The sequence below is a fragment of the Botryllus schlosseri genome, chromosome 2 (assembly GCF_051294905.1).
Source record: "Botryllus schlosseri isolate E-star chromosome 2, Bs_hap1, whole genome shotgun sequence".
Classification (NCBI taxonomy): domain Eukaryota; kingdom Metazoa; phylum Chordata; class Ascidiacea; order Stolidobranchia; family Styelidae; genus Botryllus; species Botryllus schlosseri.
This window is the reverse complement of record NC_137237.1, coordinates 34,720,196-34,742,552: the sequence shown is the minus strand read 5'-3', so window position 1 is coordinate 34,742,552 and position 22,357 is coordinate 34,720,196. Positions and strand designations below refer to the sequence as shown.

Below are 22,357 nucleotides of genomic sequence, written 5' to 3'. Positions count from 1 at the left end.
TTGATTCGACCCAACTCAAATCCTATTAACGCGATCTGTTGAATCGAACGTAACCTGAATATTACTGACGCCAACATTCACCCTCATCGGATCATTCACACATTCCACGCCGCTGTTTTAACACTTATAGAATCAATACCAACTATCTCTGACCCGATAATATTCAATCATTTTGGTAATTCGCCAACTTTAAATCCATTCGCGGGATGTACTAAAGGTAAATCCAAATAATCCAGAATGAAATATTTGGACTTTGACATTGTGTGAATTGAAATAGGATTGACAAACATGACTACCAACTTTGATCCAGCCACATTTCAAGATTATACTTTGAAACAAGTAATGTAACATTACAACTCTATTCACAATCCTGCTTTCCGTTTATCAAAGAGATATTTTAACATCTTACCATACTCAAAAGAATTATTCACAACATTAACAATTGTTAAAAATCTAGTTTCACTTACTTGATTATATCATTACAACTCACAAATTTGAATTAATTCATCCTGGTTGTATTCGTATGCTCTATCTTTTTATTCAATTGTAAAGGTTGGTACTATTCTGAAGACAAAGTATTTACTAATCGGCGCATATACCATTTGACTTGGACATATTATATTTTGAGTATACGAGATTTGAATGTCTGAACAATAACTGAGAATTAATTTATCACAATTAAATCCGTATATTACAGCGTAAAAGATATTGGGATGTCAGCAACTCTGTACGGTCGTAGTTACAACCACATTAACTAATCTACCCAGGCAACTCGTCATGATCATTCCTGAAATCAACACAAACACGACCACTGACTTGAGTTAACCGCGAAACACCATCAAGTTTTAAATCCGCTTGCAGCTGACGGATTATTCGAATGCATCGATGGGGAATATTATTGAACTCGTCGGTATTGTTACTTCAACAAATTACACCGACTGCGAAAGTTAATATCGAATGGTAAGACTTGATCACATATTTGTTGATCACAGACATGACGAAAAAACATTACCGAGATTTTATAAACTAGTCATATTACTCTACACATCTATCAATATCAAAATGCGAGTCATCCAATTATTCTACTAAAGTAACATTGCACTTTCGGATTCGAATTCGGTATAGTCATACAAATTGTATTAAATCCAACATCAAAACAAAAGGAATTTTTTTTTTAGTTTATTGAAATCAAATCATTCGTCTTCGACTTGTGCTTTTCTAGATTACCCGCGACAATTCGTTTCGAGTGAGTTGTAACCAAAGTCAAGATATCTTTGTGTCCACAGATATGGAAGATGAATATAGCTAACACAATCACGAATCGACGTTTCAGAGTATTTCACGGGTGTAATAAACTTGTTAGTGTCACCTATCTAAAAGTACGCACGCGTTCGATTTCCATACCGACTGTTGCGATGTTTAGGATTCACTTACAATAACCACGGGTGAGGATTTAACATCGATGTCGTTACTGTCGGAATTTGCGACAGAGAATTGAAACATATGCACTTTACAGAGTGTGAAAATATCACTTTGAGTATCGAGTACCGTTCGAAGCTAGCGATCAATTCTTAATCATTTCAGTAACTCCCCATTGTGCGTGCTAAATGTAAAATATCGCGAGGTTATACACTCTAAGACTTTGATTATTGTAAAAGTAAATTGTGATATGTTTGTTAGATGCATCCAATTCAACTAGAAGTGTCTAGTATCCAACACTCGTAATATCAAAAAAGTACTCGCTACACTGTTATTTGCTAAACGTGTTTTGCATTGTTGTTCATTTCTAGTATTGATTGAAATTGTTTTTGAACCCTCAAATAATAATTCCCGACATGAAACTAAGCCGCCGAAAGTCGTTACCATCACAAAGAAACAATTTGCACGATGTTTACTAAATGTATCCTATAGTTAGGTGTACTGGAATTATTTGTAAAACACACACACACACACACACACACACACACACACACGATCAGAGAAATTGGAAGTTTTTCCGTTGTCATTCGCTAAAGTAAATGTCATCACAATACTCTGTCACTAAAAGACGTTACTTGGACGTGCTTGAATTCTAGACATAGTTCTGATTTACCCAACACAAGACCCAAGGACAACCCTAGTTTCAACCGAACACAGATATCCAAAATATCACACACTTCGCTATTCCTAAAGCACAAACACACGATACAAAATAATCCTTGTTGTGTTGTTGCGGCATCATCACTCAACAATATCACCCTCAATACAAATGATGTTTATGTGTAACATGCTATTGATTTGAACCACACCCACCTGACGGAAGAGGATTTACTCAATCTTTACAAAATGGATATTGACCAACATCACATCACCGGATTGTATCTGTTTCGCTGGATACGAGTTATGTTAGTTTAACAGTAAACAAATTTCACCCTCTTGGATTATGAACTCAATGCGTTAGCAGTCATTCAATAGTTTGTTTGTGTCAACTAGTTACTTGGTATGTTACTCCACAACTCTTACAAAAGTACGAAGGATATTAACATCGCACTAAGTAATTAACTTTACTCGATATTCTCGCATTACGAAACTAAAGAATGGTTGGTTAGACTCTACAAACTGTTTCGATATCACAAGACCTTTATTGTCTGAATGGGTGTTCATGTGTCTTAAGAACCAAATAGTTCAACACAGCACTAGTACCAACAGAAACATCAGAGTTGTTTACACAAAAGTTTGTATGTGTACAGTATGCGAATACCACGTGTAAGTCCAGCACAATTGCAGTATCCATCCGAGTTTAGTCAACACAAATTTATTACAACGGAGCCACGTAAACTTTCGTGAAAGAAAAGCATACTCACTTCCAGAGGGTTATGTCAACACCATAGCAGTAAATCAGCTACTCCAACAACAAAGTACATATGTTTCTAGCCACGATCCTTACATCTTTCACATAGATCAATCTAGTTTGCTAACGAAAAGTGCTGAGTCACCACATGATCGACCTCACAACAAAACAACTAGTAGATATTATCATTCAAAATATTCCTAACCCTTTACACACCAGTGACAAATCATACAACGAATATGTTTTGTGGGTCGAATTGTTGTTCAGTGTCAAGTCTACCTGTTGAAACGTACATTAAAACAGCGCAATTCAATTAAAACCACGAATCTATTTTCATTTCCTCACAAACTGTCACATACAGAAAAATAAATTTTATTCCGCCAAAACATACTTGTAACCAATCGCTTTCATTAAACACACAACACCATAAAAGTATTTACTTTCTACAACATAGACATTCTGATGTAGTCAAGAAATATTTTTATTAATCAAAATCATCGACTTCTGTTTACGGCGTTAGTGTGTGCATGTGGGATCCGTATTAAAATGGACACGACACGACTGAATGTAAGGAGATAGAAGTCTATCGCATAGATTTACATGTGGTCTTCGCTACGGTTTCAAAAAACGAATCATCTCTTTTGCATTGATCGAGACCGAGCAAGTTAGTTAATGGTCATGATTGTGTTTGTCATATGCGAATGATAGGGTTACTGTCAAATCTACATACAACAACCTTCTGGCACTCATAATAGTAATTTCATTCTCTCCCTTCGTAATTGTAGACTCACGACAAGTATATTGTACAACTCGACAGCTACGTTTACCAACACCAACGACACTAAACATACGATACCTACCCAAGTAAAATTACCATTTTCACCTGGAGGTCAGTCGTTACCAGAGTAAAAAATACCATTGTCCTTTGGAGATTTATCGTTTACTCAGAGTAGCAATACATTTTCACTTGGGGGTCTATCGTTTCCAAGAGTAACAAGCCCCCTTTCCTTTGGAAATCTATTTTTTCCCTGGGTAACAAACCTTTTTCACTTGGAAATATATTTTTTCTCTGGATAACAAACCTTTATCACTTGGAAATATATTTTTTTCCCTGAGCAACAAACCTTTTTCACTTGGAAATATATTTTTTCTCTGGATAACAAACGTTTTTCACTTGGAAATCTATTTTTTCCCTGGGTAACAAACCTTTTTCACTTGGAAATATATTTTTTCTCTGGATAACAAACCTTTATCACTTGGAAATATATTTTTTTCCCTGAGCAACAAACCTTTTTCACTTGGAAATATATTTTTTCTCTGGATAACAAACGTTTTTCACTTGGAAATATATTTTTTCTCTGAGTACCAAACCTTTTTCACTTGAAAATATATTTTTATCCTACAGCAACAAACATTTTCACATGGAAAACTACTTTTACCTAGAGTAACTAATCATTTTCTTTTGGAAATATATTTTCTCCCAGGGTAGCAAACCCGTTTCGTTTGGAAAACTATCATTTACCTGAGTACCAATACCGTTTGCACTTGGAAATCTATCTTTTCTCTGGGTAACAATACCATTTTCGTTTTGAAAACTGACAACCACACCCGACAATTTGATATTTTTGTATATTGTTACAACGGGCAGTGACAAAATATACACCAACAACGACTCCGATACATTTGTGCAATCGCATATTTACTTGTGTTGGTGCATCCCATCAAAATCATCGGTTAGCCACATGCAATGTGCTCTTGTATATCGAAATGTATGTTTGGGAAATTGGACAATAGGTTTCGATAGGTCTGTGATGTCCGGGTTCGTGCTTTGGATTTTCCAGAGTCAAAATGTCTGAATGAAACACCTCCTCGACGATGGTTGGTATGTGGATAACGGTGTTCGGAAAACGGTTGGATTTATGTCACCCATCGCGATAACAATTCCAGGTCGAGTTTTCCCCGCATGTTTACTATATTGTGTCTTTATTGGTCATGTATGTCTCAACATTCAGTTTGAAATCGGAAACTCTGATAAAGTACGTAACCGGATCCGGATATCAACTCTGAATCGATAAACCAATGAACAATATTCAAAGTAAACATGTTACACCCTGTGTTTCCACGAAAAAATACCATCCAGACATACGTCGCGCTTGTTTGCCCACACCAGTATATGCGTAAATGGAGGTGTGTGACATTGCATGCAATGTGTTGGTATACAAACATCGATCCACAGACATTATCATAGCCGGTAGTTTTGATGTAGATCGAATGTCACCCGATAACAATACCAATAAGCCACATTGCAATGACTCTGAGTCAATCTGAAGCATGACATACAGACACACAAACATGGAACCGTAACATGGGTTATTCGCACGACGGTGAAAGTGAACTATACAGCATATACCAATAGAGCGTTCACAGTCGAATATGCGAACCACGCACAATCACATACCCTGGTTTTTGTTGGATATGCACGAAACCAATAAATCGATACATTTCTGTTCCTTCTACGTCAATAATACAAGCGTCATTCGAATGCATCGCTCGAATGTAAGGTTCGTCGGGTGTAAAATCCATGTCAAATAACACCAAAGTGTGCTTTCCGTGTTTTATTATTTCCACCGACGCTTCTTGTCTGTGTCGTAACAGTATGGTGCGGGGAGTTGAAAAACGGTGGATTGTGAAACGGATTGACATGACCAACAGAATCGACGTCAATAACCTTGTGGTGATGACAGTTTCAAAATACTCCGATATGACGAGACCAACCTCGATCTCCTGTGGCGATGACCGTTTCGAAATGTCGCCGGACGAACTGGACCCTTACGAAAGTGTGTAATATGCTTGGGTGTGAAATCACGAGGTAGTGTTCTATTGTGGTGTACGATTGCAGTCTTCATTCCACAGAAACATACCTTATTGGATCACAATATCAGTCCGACATTTGCACGATATTTATCCGGAGTCGTTATGTGGGAGTAGCGATATCCATACATCGTGAATGAAAGACTGATCGCAATCATTTCGAGCACCCGTACTTCGATAGTTCACATTGGTCAAACGCTGCAGCAGAAAACTTCGGTGTCGACAACGCGACGGATATTGACCGATGTATCCAATTGATCTGGGTGGTCTGTCCGGAGATAGGGTCATGACTATCTTGCGATAACACCATCGAATAAATCAGTGAACGGTGTCGAGATATCGATGTCATAGCGCGGACTCAGAGTCATTGCAATGTGGCTTATTGGTATTGTTATCGGGTGACATTCGATCTACATCAAAACTACCGGCTATGATAATGTCTGTGGATCGATGTTTGTATACCAACACATTGCATGCAATGTCACACACCTCCATTTACGCATATACTGGTGTGGGCAAACAAGCGCGACGTATGTCTGGATGGTATTTTTTCGTGGAAACACAGGGTGTAACATGTTTACTTTGAATATTGTTCATTGGTTTATCGATTCAGAGTTGATATCCGGATCCGGTTACGTACTTTATCAGAGTTTCCGATTTCAAACTGAATGTTGAGACATACATGACCAATAAAGACACAATATAGTAAACATGCGGGGAAAACTCGACCTGGAATTGTTATCGCGATGGGTGACATAAATCCAACCGTTTTCCGAACACCGTTATCCACATACCAACCATCGTCGAGGAGGTGTTTCATTCAGACATTTTGACTCTGGAAAATCCAAAGCACGAACCCGGACATCACAGACCTATCGAAACCTATTGTCCAATTTCCCAAACATACATTTCGATATACAAGAGCACATTGCATGTGGCTAACCGATGATTTTGATGGGATGCACCAACACAAGTAAATATGCGATTGCACAAATGTATCGGAGTCGTTGTTGGTGTATATTTTGTCACTGCCCGTTGTAACAATATACAAAAATATCAAATTGTCGGGTGTGGTTGTCAGTTTTCAAAACGAAAATGGTATTGTTACCCAGAGAAAAGATAGATTTCCAAGTGCAAACGGTATTGGTACTCAGGTAAATGATAGTTTTCCAAACGAAACGGGTTTGCTACCCTGGGAGAAAATATATTTCCAAAAGAAAATGATTAGTTACTCTAGGTAAAAGTAGTTTTCCATGTGAAAATGTTTGTTGCTGTAGGATAAAAATATATTTTCAAGTGAAAAAGGTTTGGTACTCAGAGAAAAAATATATTTCCAAGTGAAAAACGTTTGTTATCCAGAGAAAAAATATATTTCCAAGTGAAAAAGGTTTGTTGCTCAGGGAAAAAAATATATTTCCAAGTGATAAAGGTTTGTTATCCAGAGAAAAAATATATTTCCAAGTGAAAAAGGTTTGTTACCCAGGGAAAAAATAGATTTCCAAGTGAAAAACGTTTGTTATCCAGAGAAAAAATATATTTCCAAGTGAAAAAGGTTTGTTGCTCAGGGAAAAAAATATATTTCCAAGTGATAAAGGTTTGTTATCCAGAGAAAAAATATATTTCCAAGTGAAAAAGGTTTGTTACCCAGGGAAAAAATAGATTTCCAAAGGAAAGGGGGCTTGTTACTCTTGGAAACGATAGACCCCCAAGTGAAAATGTATTGCTACTCTGAGTAAACGATAAATCTCCAAAGGACAATGGTATTTTTTACTCTGGTAACGACTGACCTCCAGGTGAAAATGGTAATTTTACTTGGGTAGGTATCGTATGTTTAGTGTCGTTGGTGTTGGTAAACGTAGCTGTCGAGTTGTACAATATACTTGTCGTGAGTCTACAATTACGAAGGGAGAGAATGAAATTACTATTATGAGTGCCAGAAGGTTGTTGTATGTAGATTTGACAGTAACCCTATCATTCGCATATGACAAACACAATCATGACCATTAACTAACTTGCTCGGTCTCGATCAATGCAAAAGAGATGATTCGTTTTTTGAAACCGTAGCGAAGACCACATGTAAATCTATGCGATAGACTTCTATCTCCTTACATTCAGTCGTGTCGTGTCCATTTTAATACGGATCCCACATGCACACACTAACGCCGTAAACAGAAGTCGATGATTTTGATTAATAAAAATATTTCTTGACTACATCAGAATGTCTATGTTGTAGAAAGTAAATACTTTTATGGTGTTGTGTGTTTAATGAAAGCGATTGGTTACAAGTATGTTTTGGCGGAATAAAATTTATTTTTCTGTATGTGACAGTTTGTGAGGAAATGAAAATAGATTCGTGGTTTTAATTGAATTGCGCTGTTTTAATGTACGTTTCAACAGGTAGACTTGACACTGAACAACAATTCGACCCACAAAACATATTCGTTGTATGATTTGTCACTGGTGTGTAAAGGGTTAGGAATATTTTGAATGATAATATCTACTAGTTGTTTTGTTGTGAGGTCGATCATGTGGTGACTCAGCACTTTTCGTTAGCAAACTAGATTGATCTATGTGAAAGATGTAAGGATCGTGGCTAGAAACATATGTACTTTGTTGTTGGAGTAGCTGATTTACTGCTATGGTGTTGACATAACCCTCTGGAAGTGAGTATGCTTTTCTTTCACGAAAGTTTACGTGGCTCCGTTGTAATAAATTTGTGTTGACTAAACTCGGATGGATACTGCAATTGTGCTGGACTTACACGTGGTATTCGCATACTGTACACATACAAACTTTTGTGTAAACAACTCTGATGTTTCTGTTGGTACTAGTGCTGTGTTGAACTATTTGGTTCTTAAGACACATGAACACCCATTCAGACAATAAAGGTCTTGTGATATCGAAACAGTTTGTAGAGTCTAACCAACCATTCTTTAGTTTCGTAATGCGAGAATATCGAGTAAAGTTAATTACTTAGTGCGATGTTAATATCCTTCGTACTTTTGTAAGAGTTGTGGAGTAACATACCAAGTAACTAGTTGACACAAACAAACTATTGAATGACTGCTAACGCATTGAGTTCATAATCCAAGAGGGTGAAATTTGTTTACTGTTAAACTAACATAACTCGTATCCAGCGAAACAGATACAATCCGGTGATGTGATGTTGGTCAATATCCATTTTGTAAAGATTGAGTAAATCCTCTTCCGTCAGGTGGGTGTGGTTCAAATCAATAGCATGTTACACATAAACATCATTTGTATTGAGGGTGATATTGTTGAGTGATGATGCCGCAACAACACAACAAGGATTATTTTGTATCGTGTGTTTGTGCTTTAGGAATAGCGAAGTGTGTGATATTTTGGATATCTGTGTTCGGTTGAAACTAGGGTTGTCCTTGGGTCTTGTGTTGGGTAAATCAGAACTATGTCTAGAATTCAAGCACGTCCAAGTAACGTCTTTTAGTGACAGAGTATTGTGATGACATTTACTTTAGCGAATGACAACGGAAAAACTTCCAATTTCTCTGATCGTGTGTGTGTGTGTGTGTGTGTGTGTGTGTGTGTGTTTTACAAATAATTCCAGTACACCTAACTATAGGATACATTTAGTAAACATCGTGCAAATTGTTTCTTTGTGATGGTAACGACTTTCGGCGGCTTAGTTTCATGTCGGGAATTATTATTTGAGGGTTCAAAAACAATTTCAATCAATACTAGAAATGAACAACAATGCAAAACACGTTTAGCAAATAACAGTGTAGCGAGTACTTTTTTGATATTACGAGTGTTGGATACTAGACACTTCTAGTTGAATTGGATGCATCTAACAAACATATCACAATTTACTTTTACAATAATCAAAGTCTTAGAGTGTATAACCTCGCGATATTTTACATTTAGCACGCACAATGGGGAGTTACTGAAATGATTAAGAATTGATCGCTAGCTTCGAACGGTACTCGATACTCAAAGTGATATTTTCACACTCTGTAAAGTGCATATGTTTCAATTCTCTGTCGCAAATTCCGACAGTAACGACATCGATGTTAAATCCTCACCCGTGGTTATTGTAAGTGAATCCTAAACATCGCAACAGTCGGTATGGAAATCGAACGCGTGCGTACTTTTAGATAGGTGACACTAACAAGTTTATTACACCCGTGAAATACTCTGAAACGTCGATTCGTGATTGTGTTAGCTATATTCATCTTCCATATCTGTGGACACAAAGATATCTTGACTTTGGTTACAACTCACTCGAAACGAATTGTCGCGGGTAATCTAGAAAAGCACAAGTCGAAGACGAATGATTTGATTTCAATAAACTAAAAAAAAAATTCCTTTTGTTTTGATGTTGGATTTAATACAATTTGTATGACTATACCGAATTCGAATCCGAAAGTGCAATGTTACTTTAGTAGAATAATTGGATGACTCGCATTTTGATATTGATAGATGTGTAGAGTAATATGACTAGTTTATAAAATCTCGGTAATGTTTTTTCGTCATGTCTGTGATCAACAAATATGTGATCAAGTCTTACCATTCGATATTAACTTTCGCAGTCGGTGTAATTTGTTGAAGTAACAATACCGACGAGTTCAATAATATTCCCCATCGATGCATTCGAATAATCCGTCAGCTGCAAGCGGATTTAAAACTTGATGGTGTTTCGCGGTTAACTCAAGTCAGTGGTCGTGTTTGTGTTGATTTCAGGAATGATCATGACGAGTTGCCTGGGTAGATTAGTTAATGTGGTTGTAACTACGACCGTACAGAGTTGCTGACATCCCAATATCTTTTACGCTGTAATATACGGATTTAATTGTGATAAATTAATTCTCAGTTATTGTTCAGACATTCAAATCTCGTATACTCAAAATATAATATGTCCAAGTCAAATGGTATATGCGCCGATTAGTAAATACTTTGTCTTCAGAATAGTACCAACCTTTACAATTGAATAAAAAGATAGAGCATACGAATACAACCAGGATGAATTAATTCAAATTTGTGAGTTGTAATGATATAATCAAGTAAGTGAAACTAGATTTTTAACAATTGTTAATGTTGTGAATAATTCTTTTGAGTATGGTAAGATGTTAAAATATCTCTTTGATAAACGGAAAGCAGGATTGTGAATAGAGTTGTAATGTTACATTACTTGTTTCAAAGTATAATCTTGAAATGTGGCTGGATCAAAGTTGGTAGTCATGTTTGTCAATCCTATTTCAATTCACACAATGTCAAAGTCCAAATATTTCATTCTGGATTATTTGGATTTACCTTTAGTACATCCCGCGAATGGATTTAAAGTTGGCGAATTACCAAAATGATTGAATATTATCGGGTCAGAGATAGTTGGTATTGATTCTATAAGTGTTAAAACAGCGGCGTGGAATGTGTGAATGATCCGATGAGGGTGAATGTTGGCGTCAGTAATATTCAGGTTACGTTCGATTCAACAGATCGCGTTAATAGGATTTGAGTTGGGTCGAATCAATACATTCAAATACGATTCAACTTGATTTGTGTAGTGAGTTACACTGATGACTCCCACTTTATCAAACGATGTGACATCGAACAGCGTCAACACTATGCAAGTCGGAGCAACTTCAAATTTCCACGTCGGTGTCAAATTCGCCTCATCACCAAAAAGAGGCGGCGTTAGCCAATATCTCAAAGGTATATTCATCGACGACAATAACGAAGAGATATCTTTCACGTGTTTCAATCGTGATTTGTTCGGGAACATTGAGAAAGCATTCACCAAACGAAAAAAACTCATGGTCAAATCCGGTTGGGTTCAAATTGATAAATTTACTGGAAAACCCGCTGTATTACTTGGTCGGGCTTCGTCAGTAACTCTACATGGAAAATCGAGACATACGACTGAAGAATACCCATTATTGACCTGTGAATCGGTATACGGAAATAAAGATGAATACGTCTCGATCGCCGCTACTTGTGTTTCTCGAGAGGAGAAGATGGTCAATTCTGGCGCCGGAAAGGAGTTGAAATTATACAGTTTTACATTGAAGGATGATACTGGCGAGGTGGTTTTGGATCAATGGAACAAAGCCTCGCTCGTACCCGGGAAGAAATATCAACTCACTCGTGTTAGAAACTGTGTCGGTAGCTTGAAAATCGATTCGTTAACTAGACTTGTTGAATTGAAAGAATAGTTTGCATATTTGTATACCACAATACAATATTTCATTTCGCGTAAAATGTATGACCTATGTGATTCGACAACTGGGTTAGTGCGGTGTTGTTCTACTGATCGAGGTGTGAAAATTGTGCTATCGCGATGAAGTTGTGACTGTGAACAGCAGACTATTCTGTAGGTGCGAAACAGCGAATAAGCCGAAAGTATTATTCAGGTAGCAATCAATAGCGAGGAACACGATCGGTCATTTGACACGACTAAACTACGACATCATATATCATAATTTACGATCAAACTATTTCACACTGACCGGTCTAGTGTAATAATCGATAGTAGCGGCTGGACGAGAAATAATTCAGCGCGCAGGTCATTCGAAATATAGGTCGCACGCGTAATCCTATTGCAAGCCGCGTTTCCGTTGGTGCGGTTATTGTTGGTGACTCGTACATATTCAACACCGCGCGAGAGATGTCTATACTCGAAAGTACGAATCACCGCCACGCCCGTAAGAACGCATGGTAAATCACCAGAGATCCCGTAAGAATACACGACAGGCGAATCACTGCCACCGTCTATAACAAAAAAGGTGAGTCACGACTCCGAGTTTTCACGGCGAATCACGACCGCGGCCTATATCCGAAAAGGCGAGTCACGACCGCACCCATAAGAACACATGACACCTCACCAGAGATCCCATAAGAACCAATGGTACACCACCAGAGATCCCGTAAGAAACAATGGCACATCACGAGCGATAGGGGGTCTGAAAGGGTTCCATCACCAACACGAGTTTTCACGGCACATCACCGACGAAGCCTATACCCGAAAGGGTACCATCACCAGAGATCCCATAAGAACACATGGCACCTCACCAGCGGAAGGGGGGGTCAAAAGGGTGCCATCACCAACACGAGTTTCGCGGCACCTCACCAGCGGGCCCATAAGAAACCAATGGCAGGTCACGACCGATCTACTATACTACTTGCGTCGCCTTACTTCGACTAAACGCGCCAAGCGCGAAAAATTTTCATATTTCGTGTTTGAATCGGTCAATATGATTGGGAAGTGCATATATTTTGTTATCAATTTTTTATCCCCTCTTTGCTCACGTAATCAGATTTACCGGTAGAGCTGAGTGAGGTGTGTTGGAAAAGGTAGGACCACTAAATATGAATTAAACATCTCGGGCGGACCCGTTGGTATATTGAATTCATGACATTATGCTATTTTGTGACCTCCTATCTGCTATGTCAAAAGATATGGAAATCGCCAAAACTAAAAGGCGCAAACGATTTCAAATTGGTATTGCTTTACTGGCAAATAATTTTTCCCTGCGGGATGGCATTTGCCCTGGGGGGTTCAGATCGCCTGGACAGGAACATTTGGCGCCAGCCATTTAGCCGTCTATGGACAATTAAACATATATGTATACTGTATCGAAGTTTCCGGTCACCACAAGGCCATTACGTCTAGGCCAAGCTCTTCTTGCTGCTGATCGTTCTGCCACACTTCTCGGAGTTGCATGTTACATAGCCTATAACTTAATATGCCTTGGTGCTTCGTGGCGCAGTAATGGCAGACGCCGAAGTTTCCGTTTCTATAAATTCTACTTATTTTCGTGGGGGAAGGGTACCCAATAATCGGATACTCGGCAATATTGAATCGCGCAAGCAGCGCGAAAAAATTTCGAAAAGGTGGCATAAATTTCCAAAAAAATTACTTTAATTTATGTTAATTTGCCAAATAATTTTGAGCCTCTTCGAACTCGCCCCCCCCCCAACCGCGGGGTTTGGGGTGCGGCTGTTACGGTCCTCTTCCCCACTACCCAGCACTTTTGTCATCACAGACCAGCTATCTGCTGGTTTGACTACACAAGACACACAACCACACCAATACGCAAGACAATCGCCTAAACCTGCAACATAAAACGTATCGTGAACCGATACCAGTAACGCTTAAAATTTCGCGAAAGCGTTATTTCACGTCAAACTAGTCGTGCTGAATGCGTTTGTGACGCCATTATTGGCCATCCAGAGTTAAAAATGAAGTTTTGTGAACAACACGCAATATAATTTTCGATGCATATATTCCAGAGCAGTTAACTGGTAACGGTAATTGCTCATGCGTCTCCGTGAATATGTAGACTGTCCTGTATATAATTTTGAACGAATGCGTCTATTCCCCACCAGAAACCATTGAATTCCCCACCAGTGGGGAATTCCCTACCGTTTGGGAACCACTGCGTTATGATGACGTGGGAATTTTATGACATGAGAGAAGTTCACAGTCCAAGGTTAGTTTGCGAACGCGAACCTCCAAATTCCAGAGGTTCACACACAGAACGGGAACGTGAATCTCACGTTTACACCATCACTACGTTCAATAACTATTTTGTGGGATGCCATTCCAGGGCAGTAAATGACGACCAGCTCGTAAGAAAACGTTAGGCTTCTGTGATACGACTGGTTAACTTTAGCAGGTCGAACAGAAGCAGCCTTTCTGGCATATTACCACGCACGTTGAACCTCTTCAGGGAAACCAAATGTCAGACAAATGTTACCATGACATCAAACCTAATTGTGTAATACAAGAATAGAGGCACATGTTTCATGATCAATCCATATTATCGTAGCGACTTTCAACACCCATTGGCTATAATACAGAAACACAGTGGATTTAACCTTAAGAAGATCGCGCAATTACCGAATATCATTTGCAGGAAATCAAGCGAAAATTACATTCATTTTCAATTCCGAGTATTTGAAATTTCTATATGCAATGCAAAGGTAGATGTCAGTTCGACTCCTTCCTATCAATTGCATGGCGATGTTTTGGTGATTGTAATTGATGAAAATAATAATCAAACAAACAAACAAATGCGCGGCCTACTCAACATACAAACACAAAATCCGTCAGTAATGCGAGCGTTCCTATTAATTATCTTTAGCCAGTTGTGCGAAGAAAGGCATAGCCTTGTTTCGAATGCAAGTCCTCTCAAAAGCGTATCATCATCCTTGCAGAAATATATTTTGGGTTGAATTTAAAGAGCAGAATTCCTCGCTCACAACGTTATGTAGTGGGCTGGTGGGCATGTTAGCATTGACTGTTCGAACTCTGACTTTCGAATGACAATATATTCGTCGTTCAATAGCTCACTGGGTACGTAGCCAAACAGAGACCAATCATTTGTAAACGATTTCACGATCTACAATATAGAATTAGGACTAAAAAATCGTGCAATAAAAGACATGCGTGCCAATTACCTATTAACTTCGTCCTATTCACCTCCTTCTACTTTGAACAACAACGATAATATTTTGAAGCTGAAATTCCAGCATTTCAAAAGTCTTTAATAAGCCTTCTTCCGGATTTTCAACTCATCGCTGGCCGCAAAATATGACCACACGGGCCACGTGTTGGTCACCCCTGTTCTATAGTGGGATTTTATATCACTCCAAAGTCCAAACAATAGCAACCGCATGAGCCCTGATATATATTGCATTTACTATAGGCTAGACAAAATCGTGGCGCTTAAATTATAAGGGAATCTCCCATTTTATACGATTTTCATTCAGTTCATAATGCACACAAAAAAAGAATTACAGAAAAAGTAGACGGAATACGCTTTTCTGGTATATGAAACAGGAAACGGACTGAAAACCACGATTTTTCGAAAGTCGATAAACTCTGACAGACTCTATCACCCAAATCGACCTTGAGGAAAATAACTCTGGAACAGAGGTCTCAAACACACGACCTGCGGGCCGCATGCGGCCTGCGACGGCATTTTGGAATTTCAAGTATTCAACAATATATTCAAGTGCCATATATCTTTTCTAGATATAAGAACTTAAAGTTCACACAAAAACTACTACAAAAGTCGCTGAAATCTCAACAAACTTGTTGTTTGTTCTCTTTATCCGTGTTATTATCGGTGGCGAGTAGGGTAGTAGTACGCTCTACAGCTGTAACACGAATGAATTCTTCGCCGATTGGACATTTCTATTCCAGGGGTTCTTAACCAGGGTCCGTAGACCCCATCGGGGTATGAATCACCACAGCAGGGTGTAGGAGATGCATTGTGGAATCAGGCCTATATGCTGTGGAATAATTTCCTGGCCAATTTATTCAACTGGAATATAGTCTTCGCGCGATTTTATGTGAATGGGCTTTCTGATTTTTAATATAGGTACCATCAGAGGTTGTGTTGAGAATGGACATAGCGGCTACGAGAAATCCCATTGGAAGCACAAGGGTTACGATCGCTAAAAAGGTTAAGAAGCAATGCTATTACTATGGCTCAATAATGATTATATTTAAGTTATTATTGATATGTTCCAATAATATTCGAAGGCAAAATCTAACGCCGATTTAATTCGACTTCAGCAATGACAGTAACAATAGCCTATCCTTATCACGATTATATCAAAACCAGGATTAGGCTACAACGCTGAAATGCTCTGATATCAGATCAATCTTCAGTAGATTTTAAAATATTCTACATAAAATTGTGGCACGTCAAAGGTCCACTAGCTGCAGTGTTATAACCCGACAGTTTTACGATGTCATGATGCATCCTCTCGCATGATGTCTATAACTCTATCAAGAATGCCGTACTGCAATTGTGGAACAGCATCTCGCCGGATATCCGACAGTCGTCGAGCATGACCGCATTCAAGTCGAAATACAAGCAATTTATTCTAAATCAGTGGTTCTCATCATCATTCTGGGCCAGCTTCAAACAATTTATTAATGAATGGGGTAGCCTACTACAGAGAAGTGAAGGAGTTTTTTTTAATATGCATGCTGTACAATGTACATTGTATGTCTTGTATCAAACTAACTGAAGTTGCGATGTCAGAATATCCAATCCAGTGATACAATTAATTCATGTGACTCTTACATTATGTACAATGATTTCCAGGCCGGACATTTTAAACCGACTCCAAAGATTAATGCGCTTCGCTAAATCCTCAATCCATTACGATTCGTTGCAGTAGTGCAGTATACCTTCACCAGAAGTTGCTAATAATTTGCAATTACGGCTATTTTTATCTTACAATAATACGACCTGCCGAAGTACAGGAAATCTATCCATCAATTGCACTTCATTCCGAGTTTATTGCACACCCCTTCCAACGGCATACGACATATGACCCTGCCGGAGTGCTTGGTTACTTCAGCAATACCGTCCAGTTAGTAAATACTCCAAATTATTTTAGTTGCTGTTAGCCGTAGGTTTTCATAACCATTGGAAAAAGCCACCGTTTGTCCCTCCCGTTTTCTACTTGTACGTTCTGACTCCGTACGTGCTACTACGTCTCATCAGAGTCGGATAGAAAGGTTTATGAATATATTTTTAGCGTTTAACATAACAAATATACCTAAACTTACATTAATTCTAAAATTTTCTAAATAGCTTTGTGGCCGACTTCAAATGCTCCTGTGGCCCACCCTTTGAGAACCCCTGGGCTAGGCTAAGATGGGTGTCTGATCTTAAAGGCTACTCTAAGTTGTATCGACACCTTTCTATCTTTTCGTTGTATCGCAGTCTTGTGATGTTTTGAAATGATGAAAATATTAATAAAAACTGACTGATTGATTGATTGAACGCAATAATTAGAAAAATTATGCCCGGCACAAAAACAATTTTATTCAAATATTTGAAAATGTGATTTTTTTCCGTGTCAAACGTGAATAGTACAATGGGAAATCTCATTTCCACGCAGTTGAAATGAGCAGCCACAGTATGATATTTTACCGCTAACTGCCAGTCAGCTAAGGTAAGCCATGAAGTTTTAGCAGCTAATCAGCAAACTGCTTCTTATGATTTACCTTCGGGCAACTTCTCCAATCGTCGGGCCGGATATAGGAAAATTAAGCACTTGGCGGGCCGGATTGCTGAATGGATACATTACTAGCCTACTTATCCACATATATGTACACGGAATAAATCGTATTTAATTAATGTATTTAACGACAGCATTGCAATGTCACTTTAAAGACATTTCTCGCCGATAATTACGAAGACAATGTGGATTTGAGAACAGCATTGTCATTCCGGCGCCGCCATGTCTGCTTCTCTCTGATCAATTAACACACGGTGTAATCTTAATGTACTATAATGACCGGCTTGCCGAGCGAGAAATTTCATAAATCGGGTATCAATCGAAAGCTACCGCGGTACTGATTGCGAAAATACAGATTTTATTCTGCTCACGACCCTGGAACCCCCCTAAATCAGCCCTGAAAGTTGCATTATAACGGAGTTTGGTATTGTGACGCAACCGTGCCGTCTGGAAGCAAGTGGGAGCAGCGCAAATCGCAAGCGTATTGGCCATTGTTGCGCAACCGATTGGGCATTCACACTCTCACTCTCGTGCGCACTTGCTACCGAGTTGCTCAGACGGCATCGCTGCGTCACAACCTCAAACTCCGTTACAATGGTACATACGAGGCTGATTTTGAGGGGTTCCAGGGTCACAAGCAAAATAAAATTTATATTTAGTCAATCAAAACCGCGGTAGCTTTCGATTGATACCAGTTTTATCAACTTGACTGCTCGGCAAGACGATCAAAAATTACCGTCAAATTGCCTTTAGCGAAATGGAAAGTGTGTCGTAGACCAATCTCACTGAGCCGTGAGATTTGGTTGTGTCCACACCATATAGGACACTATGGTGCAATCCTTAATTAAGATTTCAAGGCGTTCGATAAGCCCGGTACCGCAAATTGACCAATATATCAATTCATTGGGTTGAGTACATGGTAAATGCCGATAATGCAAGTCTTCTCGGTTCAACGAACTTACGCGTAACCTCTACTTTCGCACGCTGCGCACACACGTATATAATAACAAAGAGTCACTACAATTTGACGTTTAAGCAAGTAGTGGGGAATCTCGGCAGACTGGGGCCGCGGGTCACATTATCATGCAAGACGGGAAACTGTCCGCGGACCGGACAAAATCCCGTCGCGGGCCGTATGTTGCCCGTCCCTGGTTTATATTATCACAAATTTGATTTTCAATCGTTTCGCAGAAAGGCTTTCCGGAAAATGCTTCACAGACTTCGCTCGATAACCATTTAGTGAGGTCGCGGTCAGGGAATATCGAGCGTGGTTAGGTTTTAGCATTAACTAGTATTAAACCTTGCAGCCTTATCTCGTTTAGAATTACTACACAGTACGCATTCAATGTATTATGTGGATTGAGATATGCAATTTTGAGTAAATTTGAGTAAAACATAGCGACCGCGGCTGAAGAGGACTGGCGTATAGTTCATTGTGAGCTTTCGAGACAATCAGCCGATATAATAACACTGCTCTTATATATAAGTCAGTATATAAGCTATATATAAGCTAGTCATTACTGATCAAGCGATGGGGTGCTACAACCTATTTATCCCTTTGATCGGGTGCAAAAGATTGGTTCTCAGATTTACGGCTATTCTTTCCCATGAACACCTACAAGCTAGCCTATTGATAATAGAAGTTATAGCATAAAGACGGTATTGATTATAATATGCATTGCATACATTTCCTATGATAACTGATTCACTCGATATATCCTACTAATAGAAATCCTGCAGCCGTGAACTATACTGGAAGTCACTAAACAATATACCCGCCTGCATCATTGCCACTCTCGATAAGTCATGTCGCGCTAAAACTTAACCGCATGGTCATCAGAGATGAGCGGATTTGAAATTTCTATGTCCTAATCCAATCCAAATCCGAACCTTCAAATCCAAATCCTAATCCATAACTTTTACATATTCAAGTCCATGTCCAATCCTAATCCGATTCCAACTGGAAATTCAGAAAAAAATACTAATTTATGCAATGGAGGGATTCGAAGATTTCCTTTCACAACCAACGATTCACTTGATTCAAGATAACTTAGTAGCCATAAGTACATTAATAACTGGGTTGCCCGACATATGAGCATGCGACACAATGGAAAACGACAGTTCAGCATGGAACACATCAGCATGCGTCACTTCAGCATGTGACTGTATAACCCCAAAACTTACCCCAACCCGAAACATAGCCTAACCTAACCTAAAGCCTAACCCTAACCCAACCCTAAATCCAACCCTAACCTAACCCTAACCCGTAATTTAACCCACATGCTCATGTGTCGCATGCCAAAGTGTCGCATGCCGAAGTCTCGCATGCTGTAATGTCGCATGCTCATATGTCCACGGACCTAATAACTGATCTGAATAAAGTTTGTCGCCATTCGCCACACGACATTTCGATCTCCCAGAAAATAGGTCAATCCAATCCAAATCCTAATCCGTTCTGAAAAAAATGTCTAATCCAAATCCAATCCAAATCCGACAAAATTTCACAAATCCTGTTTTTTCAAAACCTAATCCTAATCCATGCTCATCTCTGATGGTCATGGGATCCGACGTCGTGACGAAAGCGTGTTCGCTTTGATGCTGGGGAAGTCCCATGCAACGTTATGGTGCGCATGCGTGCCGTAGTCCAATGAGAGATCAAGTGCATAAAAATCAATCCGTTGCCATTTTTTATCAATTTAATCAGTCACGTGCGGTGAAGTTCGGTGTTGGGGAAGTAGATTCTCTTTTAGAACCTCTTACAAGCATAGAAATTCTAAAAGGCTAGCTGACTCAGTTGACGACTTTTTGCTATCACATTAGAACTTTTCGCACACAGGCGGTGGTAAAGGATCAGAGGTGGTCAAAGTAGTCAAGAAAGCTACTCAAGTAGAAGTAGCAGTAGCGACGAAAAAATCTACTCAAGTACGAGTAGAAGTACTTCTTTCATAAGCAACCTAAAACTACTTGAAGTAGAAGTAGAATTTACTGACTTTAAATCTACTCAAGTAAGTAAGTAGCTCTGGAAATGATCGTAATTCGTTCGCATGGACTGTCAAAAGCTGCAAATGGAGCTATGTGGAAGGTGCAAATAGCACGATTCATGTTGATGCATCCCAGGAGGCGTCAATTTTTGACAGAATAAGCAGTCGTCCACATCATGGAATGTAAATGAAAATATTGATATGAAAATGCGATACTAATCCTTTGTTTACTCGAACACCCGCTTTTATAGAATATCATGGCCTGGCACCGTCCCACATATTATAAGGCCCCTAGTTCTGTCGATGAGCAATACGGAGAAGTTGTGACGGATACGGTTTCAACACTTTGCGCAATTAGTATACGGTAATTACAAATATGCCAGATCGTAAAAATGCCATATAGTGAATAGCTTCATTTTCGGAAAATATAAGGCATTACTATACACTTGCTTTTATACTTCAACATGTATGTTCTTCAGACGAAAGAATTCAAACTATAATCAGAACTCAACGTATGATAATCGTAATTGAAAGAAAAATACAATGCAATGTCTTTTGTAAAAAATTTGGTAGATTTACTGGGAAATCTCTGTAAATTTTACAACAAATTCCCGGTCACACCCAATAACTGTGCGTAGCTTGTAATTTTACATTTTGATATGTAATATTACCTTAATTTAGCTGTGAAGTCAAGTTACCAGAATTTCTTCTTCGCAAAATTACTGACAGTTGCTCGTTACTCATGCAGTTTACCCGACTATTGGCAAAATTGATTAGCTTCAAAATCGCTGCAGCCAATGTATATGTGGAATTGAATGTTACTGATATATCATTCTCGAGGTGATTTGACCTGATTCAACCTCGTTCGAGAAACTGGGGTCTGTCATACGGAAATTGTTGGCCCTAGTACCAATATCAGTATATAGTGAATAGTAGGGTACAACAAACAACTGACAATCATAGCTAATGTGGTTAGACCATAGCCATTATATTATAGTAGAAGGCTATGGCTATACGGCCGGCCTCGCTGGTTACATTCGTTGTCACGGATAGGGGTGATAAGTTATGAAATCAGTTTAGGGAATAGAATATTGTTCGTTGAAACTAGAAATATCAGCACCTCATGCTCAGTTGACCATTTGTTAATGGCGGACAAGGCGACCTAGGTGACATCAGGTTAGCGTTACGCGTTACTGCTTTTACTGAGATTCGTAGTAAACAACCAACGCACATCTGTGACATCACTAGCAGCGTCTGGTTAAGTAAGTACGGTAAGTAGTGACAAGACATGGAATAACTATCAATTTATACGCAATTAGATGGAAAACAAAGGGATATATGCAATGATAAATGTTTCTGTATGAAAAAAACGACCTAAATCAAACATTATAACACAGTGACCAGTAAATATTATTGGTGGTATGTCAGCGGATGAATACTACTTTTCGAAATCGTTAGAGTGTAGTATCGTCGTCTGGCCATTATTGAGATTTGAGCAAAGGCTGTAGCGAAGCTTTTGCTTGAAGAAAGTGGACACGATCGTTGAAGATTGCTAGTAATGCTCACTGGGATACGCATCGTAAAAGGTACAGTACTACATAGTATTTGTTACCGTCAATATCTACGACTGTGCACACCACCGGGATGACTTTGA

General features: G+C 38.9%; 2 long non-coding RNA genes across 2 annotated transcripts in view; one reads left to right on the top strand and one right to left on the bottom strand.

Annotated features, from left to right (window-relative positions):
* LOC145458912 (uncharacterized) overlaps positions 1 to 22,357 on the bottom strand; it is a 482,198-nt gene that overhangs the window by 12,931 nt on the left and 446,910 nt on the right. The gene's annotated exons all lie outside the window — the stretch shown is intronic.
* The window catches only part of LOC145458918 (uncharacterized), a 462,825-nt gene continuing 456,130 nt past the window's right edge, over positions 15,663 to 22,357 (top strand). The window contains exon 1 of the long non-coding RNA XR_013921233.1: positions 15,663 to 16,462. This is a non-coding gene — a long non-coding RNA (uncharacterized LOC145458918). The remainder of the gene's footprint in view (positions 16,463 to 22,357) is intronic.